This window comes from Phaethon lepturus, unplaced genomic scaffold (genome assembly GCF_000687285.1).
Source record: "Phaethon lepturus isolate BGI_N335 unplaced genomic scaffold, ASM68728v1 scaffold10838, whole genome shotgun sequence".
NCBI lineage: Eukaryota > Metazoa > Chordata > Aves > Phaethontiformes > Phaethontidae > Phaethon > Phaethon lepturus.
The window spans coordinates 4,428-14,687 of NW_010559727.1; positions in this window are offsets into that span (position 1 = coordinate 4,428).

Here is a 10,260-nt window from a genome sequence, read left to right on the forward strand (position 1 = left end):
CTTTCCCTTCCTGCCTCCTTCTTTGTCCAGTTCATCATGCTCAATGCACCTGCCTGCAGATGATGCCTAAGACATTGGAGCATTGATTATCAACCCGAGCTGCAGTTCTGGCAGCACAAGCAATGCCAAGAAAGGCAGCTTAACCAAGAGAAGCACCTGCGGCACCAGTCAGGGCAGGTGTGACAGCCATGGAAACATATACAACTCCTGCAAGATTTGATTTAGAAGTAAATCTTGTACAAGTTGGCTACAAAGGCTTTCTGGTATGGCTATGCCATCAAGATGTTCTCGGAGACCAAAGGCAGGCCACGGCAGCATCCCTGCCTCACTTTTATTACAACTACTGGGTTGGGATTTCCAGCCTGGCGCGGTTTGTGTGTGTCTCCGGGGTCCTTGGAGACGCTGAGTCTAGTGACACAGGCAGGCTGGCTCTCCCAGAAAGCTGTGTATGTGTCTCTGGAAGGCTTGTTTCTCAGATTTTATAGTCCAGCTCTATAAATCAAAGAGGCTTAAAGAATCCCAGGCATCAGCCAGCAGGTAGATCTGTTATCAAAAACTTGTTTTGCTCCATCTCAAGCTGCTCAAGAATTTGAATCCTGTTTGTAGAATATTTTCAGGATTCTTTTCCCAGGCTAGAGTCCAAAAGCCTGTAAGGTGGGTATACTGTCTTTCTCCTCTTGCCTTGTATTCAGCAGCTCATATGAATGAATATAATGTTCCAGTTTGGCCAGGACACTGGAAGGTCAGTCATTCCTATAACACTTCACCCCACATCAGTGTCTGAAGTTTTTGTCTATTGTCTAGAAAAGGGCTTGGTTAGTGATACACCATACAAAGAAAATATAAAAGGAGCTTTTATTACATGTGAGAACCATCTGACCATTTTCCAAGGTACTCTAGGTCTGCTTTGCTGACCCATGGTACTTTTCACTGTTGATCATTATTAGCAGTGTGAATATTTTCAGTTGCAGAATTCAGCAAAGAAAATAGCACGTCTATCCACTGCGTGCAGAATGACAACAATTTCAAAAAGGAGCAAATACAAAAGGGGCTCTTGTGTCTTCCCTTTTTTCCCTGTGAGTTTCAATTATATCCTCTCCATTACCAGAATAGCACCAGCTTTTGTCCTGTCAAATCTTGGGATGCCCCAGGTGCTCAAGCCCGTCTCCCATCTCCAATTCGGTCACTGTCCTAAGATGCAGGACTAGTGATACGTACAGATTGGGTGAGAACTTGAATAGAATTAAGCATGAGTAATAATTAAGCAAAACAATAATTAAGCATGATTAAGCTGGTCTAGCTGAAATGGACCATTTAAATATCTACACTTTAGTCTCAACAGCTCTTTTTATGTGGATCACCTGAGAACCTCTCCATTTCATTTGGCGTAAATTTGGTGCAAAGAATTTACTTTGACCTGCCCTGTCAGCACAGCTGTGTCCTCATGTGGTCTAGCTGAACTGCTGAAACCAGAACCCTCTTCTTCTACCAGTGATTTGGGCTCACTCTGAGTTTGCAGAAGGGCTGGGCAGGGGCTGCCCACAGGGTCTCTCCAGAGACCCAAGCGTGATGCTCCTCATGGCAGGCAGCCTTGCTGCCCATGTTGGCTCCCACGTCTGGACCCCGTGCCTGCGGGGCAGCTGGGAATATGCAGCACCGCAGCAAACTGAGTCAAGCCCATCCGGCCCCGCAGAATGACTGCTGAAGCATGTTAGGCATGTTGCCTTTCAAATAATGACCGTGATTGAGCAATGGCGGTGTAATTATGGTGTCTCCCATGGAAGCAAGTATGGGTAACTGAGGGCAGTCACAGCTCAGACCCTCACACATGCACCGTGGGTGGTTTTCTCCTGGAGCACCACAGACGTCACAGCATCAGTTATAGCCCGCCTTCGCCCCACTCCCCACCTCAGCCCGTCTGCAGGGAGTACTTAGGAACTGCTCCAAAAGTATCAGAGATGGAAACTTCATTTATTTTTTGCCTCTAACTTGCAGGAGTGCAGTGCGGGTAGGTGGCTGGTGGAGGAGGTCAGCACCATCGCTGACAGCAGAAGACCTCGCAACAACCTTAACAGAGGCACTCGGTGCGTGGTGACCTGGGACAGGCTGCAGGTGCCTTGCCAGGGCCCGAAGGCCACCAGCCGCTTGGGGAGGTGTATATCTGACTGGCAAGTGGCGGCCATGGTGCTTGGTGGCAGCCTGCATCTCCTGGTGAGGACACGTGTGGTGATACTGGGAGAGCCACATTCAGGGCGCGGGAAAGGCTGCTCTGGAAGGGAAGGGCTGGTTTGTGTTACTTGGGGCTGCGCTTAGGTGGTGCTAGAGAGTAAATATTTAAAACCTCTCTGCAATTTGGGTGTCTGGATGGGGAATTTGGCGGCATTTGTCCCTAAAACATCTTGTGAAGAATGGTGATCGGGTGCCCAGTAAGGCACTTCTCACAGGACGTGCCAGGGCTGCAGTGTTTAAGGAAAAGGAATCTTAAATTGTCTTAGCATTTTAGTACTTTCTCAAAACTTGATTTAAGGAACAGGAGACCCTCCAGTTTTACCCAGTGACAAAATCCTTGCCTGACTTTCCCACCAGAGGGATATTTAGAGTGATACAGTCCAAATAAAAATTCTCAGACCAAACAGTGGCTTGTGCATTCTCTCGCCTACAAGAGCACAGCTGGGGGAGCGGCGAGAGCAGCCTCTATCCTACCTCTCCTGCTGGTCCTATTTCTTCCAGCTTCCCAAGAAACCCCTTTCTCCTTTCTTGCCATTCAAATCAGGGCTGGCACCAGGGGTCTGCATTGCCGTGCGTGTCGTGCCGGGGAGAGAACTGGGTAGGACAACGTTCCGCTTTGGCAGAGCACGGCCGGGCTTCTCCCATCTTGAATCTGCGTGCTGGAATTTGGAGCCTGAGTGAGTTGTAGCGTCACATTCACCTGTTGAACGTAAGCCATTGGGTGTTTTATAGCATTTGGATAAGGGCTCTCAGACATGGTACTTGCTTTACAAAGAATGTGTAGGACCTGGAATCTGGCCCTTCAGAGCAACAGGGCCAGTGTATGATGATGTTGGACTCCACAGTGGAAGTACAGCTAGAAATGCCAGGTTTTATATCCAGCTAGCTAGTTTAAAGTTTTGCTGTTGGTTTTAACAGCAGTGTGCCAATGTGACAGACATTATGTCCACTGCAAAGTTAAAAGCATGGTCTAATGTGGCCAAATCCATGATACATGTTGTAAGCTGTAGCCCCTTGCCTTTTCTACACCCTTCCCCAGCTGTGGTCTTGCCACCCCGTGGGGTTCGTTTTGAGTTTCCAAGAAAGGGCTACACAGCAGCACGTGCAGCCGAGCGGCACAGAGCCTTGTCCAAAGCCCCAGGATCTCCTGGAGCTTCATGTCTGTACTGACCCTCACATGCAGAGAGACCACTGCAAGACCATGACCTTGGTTTGTGTAGTGTTTCCTAGGCCTGAATCGTCACTGTGAAGTGAATGGGAAGTACTCCCATAAATCAAGTTGCACCCGGAATTAAAGGAAGTGTTTGGTCCTAAGGGCAGCAAGCAGGGGCAGTTCATCTAGCGCTCTTGAAAGGTTTGCCCAGCCTTTGTCTACTTCAAACGGCATTTAATTTTTTCTGCAGATTTTACTTTTCTAAGAGGCCTTTTAATTCTGAGAATTTAGTGTTTTCTGCAAATTTAAGTTTAACTATGTATTTCTGTAGCCCAGATTTCTATTTAAAATGTCTAAACCTCTGAACTTAGAAGGGTTTTGGAAAGGTGGTCTCTTAATGAACGAACGTAGAAACATCAATACAGCAACTGGGGAAAAAGTTTTATATTTAACCTGTATTCGTCCCTGATCCTCTTTAAATGTTTGATGTTTGATTCTGGCTTTTGAGAAAACATCTTGCAAGCCTGTGGAGGACCTGTGTTTTAACTGGATGAATTGAGGGAGCCCCAGGAAAGAGACTGCAGGTTTGTTTTCAGCCTCATTTCCACTTTTCTCACGTAACTCATTTCTGGAAAATAAATGTCTCTGTTTTGTGTCCAGTCTATAACTCCCTGTCCATAAAATGCTTCTTACACTCACAACTAGTAATGGAGTAGTGAGGGAAATAAATTAAATAATAAAAAAAGCCCTTTCATACCTAAATGGGCTCCTTGTTCTTTATCTTTGTTTCACTACCCAATGAAATGATGACAACTGCATAGTTCTTAATATTCAAGGTCCAATGTGTGTGATATCTAGCTGAGAAGAATACTACTTGGGAAAGCATATCCTGAAAGTTCCCCTTTACCACCCATAAAGTTTCTGCTCCTACATCGCGGATCTCCTTTAATTAATGATGATACGATACAATGGGGTGAATTTATGCCACACAGTCCTTTTTCTGATCTCAAAGGCAGGTTTGGGTGAAGGTGGATGTTACTAGTTGCTGAGCTTCTGGCCATTGTTCAGTATCTTATTGGCACTTTAAGCATCCTCCAGGAGGGGGTATTTCCCCATAGGAGAGGACACTCTCATTTCGAGCACCATATGATGCTCCTGAGCTGTGCTCCGCTATCCATTTTGCTGTGTGTTTCTCTTCTTTCCTGTGGCTCTTCTGCTCTTCCCTCGTTTCCTTGCCCATACCGACACACACTTTCCAGCTGGTAGGGCTCCCTACCTGTTCCTTCCTAATTTCATCTAATATGATAATCATCAACTAGATAGATAATATTTGCAATTAATTAATTATCCTAGTTAGGCCTGAAAACATAGTATGATTAAGGGATGTGCAGGGGAACTAATCTCTGCTAGGTATTGTTTCAAGCTGTCCTGTTCAGTTCTGTTCCATATCAGTTCTTGGACTGTGCTCATCACTCTGTGACCTGAGCCCTGGCCAGAGGTGTGTTATGTGATGTGCAACACAACATTGCACGGTTCACCAAAATTGTAAAAAAGTTGGAAGTTTTTCAGTTTGCTTTAGTCCCGTAGTGTAAAATTTCTCTTCAGTTGTGTAATTTTGTTATCCCTGAATTAAGAGCATAGCTGAACTCTGGGAGAAAATAAATCCCGTATTTATATTAAAGAAAACCCTGTCATGCCTTTGCTGCAATACAATGAAAGTGTCACAGCTTGCAGTTGCATAGCAAGAATTCCAGAGTTGTAAGCATGCTTCATTTTTAAATTCTGGTTTCTTCTTCTTTGATAATCACGTTCTCTTCCCTTGTCTTTGCACAGGCAACATGGGGTCCAGTGTACAGAGAGTCTGCTGATGTAGGACCCAGTTTAGATTTAGAAATCCAAGTCACACTATGGTCTTGACTTCTCCATTGCTGGCGCCCGAGGGTAACAAGCCAGGGCTCTGAGCTTTTGTCAGCATTAAGCCAAAAGTGGTAGTGGTTGCCTGAATGGTTCCTGATTGCCCGTCTCCAGCAGGGTTGGGAGAATTAAGGAAGAGAAGACATCACTGGGGTTTGCCAGTCTCAACTCTGGGCTCGACATCACACACCCTAGGGCTCCCCTGAATTAATTCCTCTTTAAAATAGAGGATAACTTTCAGAAAAGCTTCTAGTTTCACTGCAGTATCTTCAGTGATGAAGAAGCTACCTCAAGCCTTGGCAAATTGTTCTAACATTTAATGGACCTTACATTTAAAAAGCCAAGCCTTGTCTGTAGTCTAAATTTGTCTAGTTTTAACTTCCAGGCACTGGATATTGTCATAAGCCCTGCCTGTGAGAGAAAAGAGACCTTATCAAAGTAGCAGGAACATGCTCTGGGTATGATTGATCTCATCTAAATTTCAACATTACAGTGCATCGCATCACTCTGGGCTTCCTTTCAGGACAACACAGCCAATAGTTGGTTTTAGACTGTGATTCACCTGATCTGTCTATTAGATTGTCCATTAACCTGTTGGGATCACCCTGCAAGGGCTCGACCTTAAGGAGAAGGAGCCGTGCAGGTGTCCAGTTGTTTACCAGCTTCTCAATGCTACAGCTCCTTCTCCTTAAGGTCGAGCCCTTGCAGGGTGATCCCAACATTAGCCCATATTGAAGTGCATCTCGTTTGTTTGACTGGCTGAGCACACGATGTGGACTGCTCCTCATTGCCTGCCCCGTCACTGATAAGTGCAGTTTAGTAGCATAATGCCAAGAATCAACCTCACTAGAGATTCAGATCCTGGATGATCATTTCCTACTTCTAATTACATTTGAAGACCTGTCCGTTAGCCAGTTGTTAATCCACCTAATGTACATGGCATTGATTTTGTATTGTTCTTGTGAATCAAATTTCTGTCTGAAACCATCTCAGATGATCCACAGATGACAACGTCTAAAAATGCCAAGGAAAACCAAGACAATGGAAGACTCAGGGTATCTCAGTGGATCCTGCCAGCCCAGGCGACAGTAGAGTGCTGCCCAGATGCTGGCGTTTGCTGCTTTTAGTCTGTCTACTGCAAGTATTTTATCCTCTCAGTTCAGTCCCAGGTCCTAGGCCACTGACTGTCCACTTTGCATGAATGTTAGTGCATTCCCTGGATTTTTTCTGGAGTGAACCAACTGGTTTCTTTGAAACAAAACTCAGGTGCTATTCCAGAGACAGTTCACTCCAGATCACTCCAGAGGGCTGAGATTGGGCTAGATTTGCCTCCTCCGACTTCTGCAGTCTTCCACTTTTATTCCAGCGGGCTTTGCACTCCCACAGTCTGGTTGCATTCACGCTGCAACTTGGCCTAGGGGCTGGGGACTGCTCCGTCATGCAGAAGCATTTAGTCAGGTAGAGATAACCTCTGAGATCACCGGGTCCTCTCCCTGGACCATGGAACAAGCAGTGTCCAAGAGGATCTTCATTCCCTTTGAGGTAGCTGACCAAAATCCAGTCCAGACACTCTTTAATCTGGAAGTAATTTTTCCATTTTTTTTAATCTTTCTGCTCATTGTCATGCATAAACCACAATGGCACCAGGAGCCTTGAAAAGTTCTTGCCACACCTGTATTCATATAAATGATCCAGACCTTTTCTGGCCTTTTTGTCCCAGCTTTTGTTAGTTTTCATAAACATGAAAATTACATAAATTACATGCAGGACTTCTGTTATCGTGGACAATTTGGGGTCCAGACCACTGTATGGTATTAAGAAAAGCCACAGTTTTATGATAACTTCAAAATGAAAACTTTCTAGGGTTTAACTGCTTGGTGTTACCAATGACTAAGGTGAGAACATATCTGAATGGAGCCCCAATCCAGCCCACCAAAGCGATACTGCTGCTGAAGGCATTTAGTCTCTAGGTCGTGCTACAAGACTGTCATTGCATTCATCCAGGGTCAAAAAATCACACAATGGCTGAGGTGGGAACTCACCTCTGGAAATTATTTAGTCCAACCTCCTGCTCAGAGCAGGGTCAGTGAAAGTATGTCGCTCAGACCTGTGTCCAGTTGGCTTTGAATATCTCCAGCGATGGAGACTGCACAGCCTCTCTGCGTGACCTGTTCCGGTGCCTGACCACACTTAGAGTGAAAAGAGACTTTTCTTATGGATTATCCTGTGTTTCGGTCTGTGCCCATTGCCTCTTGTCCTCTCATCGGGCACGGAGAAGGGTCTGGCTCTGCCTTTCCCCCTGCTGCTTTCAGGTATTTATATACATTGATAAGATCTTCCTGAGCCTTCTCTTCTCCAGGCTGAACAGTCCCAGCTCTCTCAGCCTCTTGTATGACAGATGCTCCAAACCCTTAATCACCTTCGTAGTCCTTCCCTGGACGCTCTCTCACTAGGGCTAAGCAGAGGGGAAGGGTCACCTCCCTTGACCTGCTGGCAATGCTCTGCCCGATGCAGCCCAGGAGGCTGTTGGTGTTTTTTCTCACAGGACACATTGCTGGCTCGGTGCCCAGCCTGTCCTGGTGCCTGGGGTTGTTCCTCCCCAGGTGCAGGACTGCGCACTTCACCTTGCTGAACTCCTCCAGGTCCCTGTCAGCCCATTTTTCCAGCCTGTCCAGGCTCCTGTGGATGGCAACACACCCATCTGCTGTATCAGCCACTCCTCCTTGTTTTGTGTTACCTGCAAACGCGCCGAGTGTGCACTGTGCACCAGCAGCGCGGCCGTTAATGGAGACATGAAACGGCAGCGGTCCCCCATCGCACCCCGGGGTACACCACTAGTGACTGGCATCCAGCTGGACGTTGTGCTGTGGATCACAGCCCCGTGAGCCTGGTGGTTCATCCACTTTTCAGTCTACTTCACCGTCCATTTATCTAACCTGTACTTCAACGGTTTGCCTGTGAGGATTTTGTTAGAAGCAGCATCAAAAGCCTTGCTGAAGTAAAGATAAATAACCTCCACTGGTCCAGTCTTGTGAATTAAACTGACTGGGAAATCTGCCCTCCAGCTATGAACAGAAGTTCTTAACTCATGCAAAATGAGTGTCCACCATGTATAGCAGAGCATTCTTCCAAAATCCTTCTTGGAGTCAATTAAAATGCTGTCCCTCTTCAAGGGACTGGGAAGGTAAAGCACGAGTGAGTCAAGTGAGTTGCCTAAGGTGGATTTGCAAAGTCTAACTTGTGCAACAATAGCTCCAGGGTCAGGTAAGATAGCTGGTGGAGGGAAGCTGAGGAGGGGAGGAGGAATGTGGACACCTCTGCCAAGGAAGATCCTATATTACTTCAAGAGACCTCCCAAAAGATTAAAAAAAAAACAAACACAAAACAACCATTTGGCCAAAGAACTGAAACAAAATACTGTCTGTTCTTGAGGTTGCTTAATGTTGAAGACAGACATTTCCCAGAGACTTAAGGAAAACTTTAGCTATCATTTGGGATGTTCGTTCTTTTGTGTCTGATAATGGAAACCTTACTCCAGTTCACTTTATTGTTCTTTTGATTTTTCCAGACAGCCCAAATTCCAGTCACAAGGATGATCACAGCCCCTACCTGGGGGGCAGAGAAAGCCACGCTTTGCTGCAGCAGCATTCCCATCCCTGGGGATGATGGATTGCCTTGAAGTTTTAAGGATCAGCAAAGCAACCTGGAATTTTTTCTGAATTTACAAATGTCCTGCTGTGGGGGATTAATGCCTTTCAATCCTTCCCTTGTTATAGGAGCACAAAAAGTCAGTCAGTGGTGGTCTAGAGCAGGAAAAGCTACTAGAAGAGCGAAGCGCACTGCTAGCTGAGCTGATGTAGTCTCCAGTAAAGCCTGAGAAGGCAAGTTTGGTGTGTGGCATGTGGGGTAAAGCCAGAGAGCGTGGCATTTGTGTGGAAGCAGTGAGAGGATCATCCTGGTCCCACGCAGCTCATAGCTCACGTGGAATCATCTCCCGGACAGTGCTAGAAATGTCTGGCAAACCTGAAAGTGTTTCTTTGCTTTTTTGCTGGACACCGGCTGTTATTCCAGTGAGGACACATTTAGGAAATCCCTCCAGAAGTGTTATGTTCCTATTTTTCTCATCTATGTAAGCCAGACATTCAGTGATGCCTGGTGAGGTTCTGATGAGATGCTGAGAACTCACTGCAAACCAAATGCTTCCCAAATTGCAGGTCTTTTTTTTTTTTTTTTTTTTTTTTTTAATTAAACATGACAGATAGGGTATTATTAACCTCAAAAATGCCAGAAACAGGTAGCAGCTGTCTAGGTGGAGAAAAGTTAATGAAAACTGGAACTGGACAGGGTCACTGGCATGGACACATCCAAGGGGCAAAGGAGGTAAATCCACAAGTGGAGAGGTATACTGGGGCCCTCCAGTGCCTGAGCAAATTTTTTATAAACGGGGGGCAAGGAAAAGAAAGGAATACTGAACTGGAGGCAGTAACCTGTGAGAGGAATGATTTCATGGGAGCTGGGTCATTATTCCCCATGCTGGCAACACCTCAAGGACTTTGGGTGTGCTGGACTGGAACAACTAGGCATTTTGTCATTAAGTATAGGCTAGAATTGCTTTTATATTTATTTTACTTGCAGCTAATTGCTTTCAAAACTTTGTCTGACCTTGATGAATGTTTTCTTTTTAAGCTTGCTGGGGGATGTTCTGAGGAGGGTGTCATATAAGGATGGAAAATGGAAAACATTCAGGAGAGTTCCAGTAATTGTGTCTTTGCCATTTTTGTCTCTCCACGTGAAGCAGAGCATGTTTTAGTGGTATGAAATTCAGAGAAGCTTTGTAAGGGCAAAGTGTCTCTGCTGAGTATGCCAGATACCCCTTACAGCGCTAAGGCTTTCCTATTTGAAGTCGCTGGGAGTTTTCTGTGGTGACGCTGAGTGGTGACATGGTGGTGGTGGTGACCGTCTTC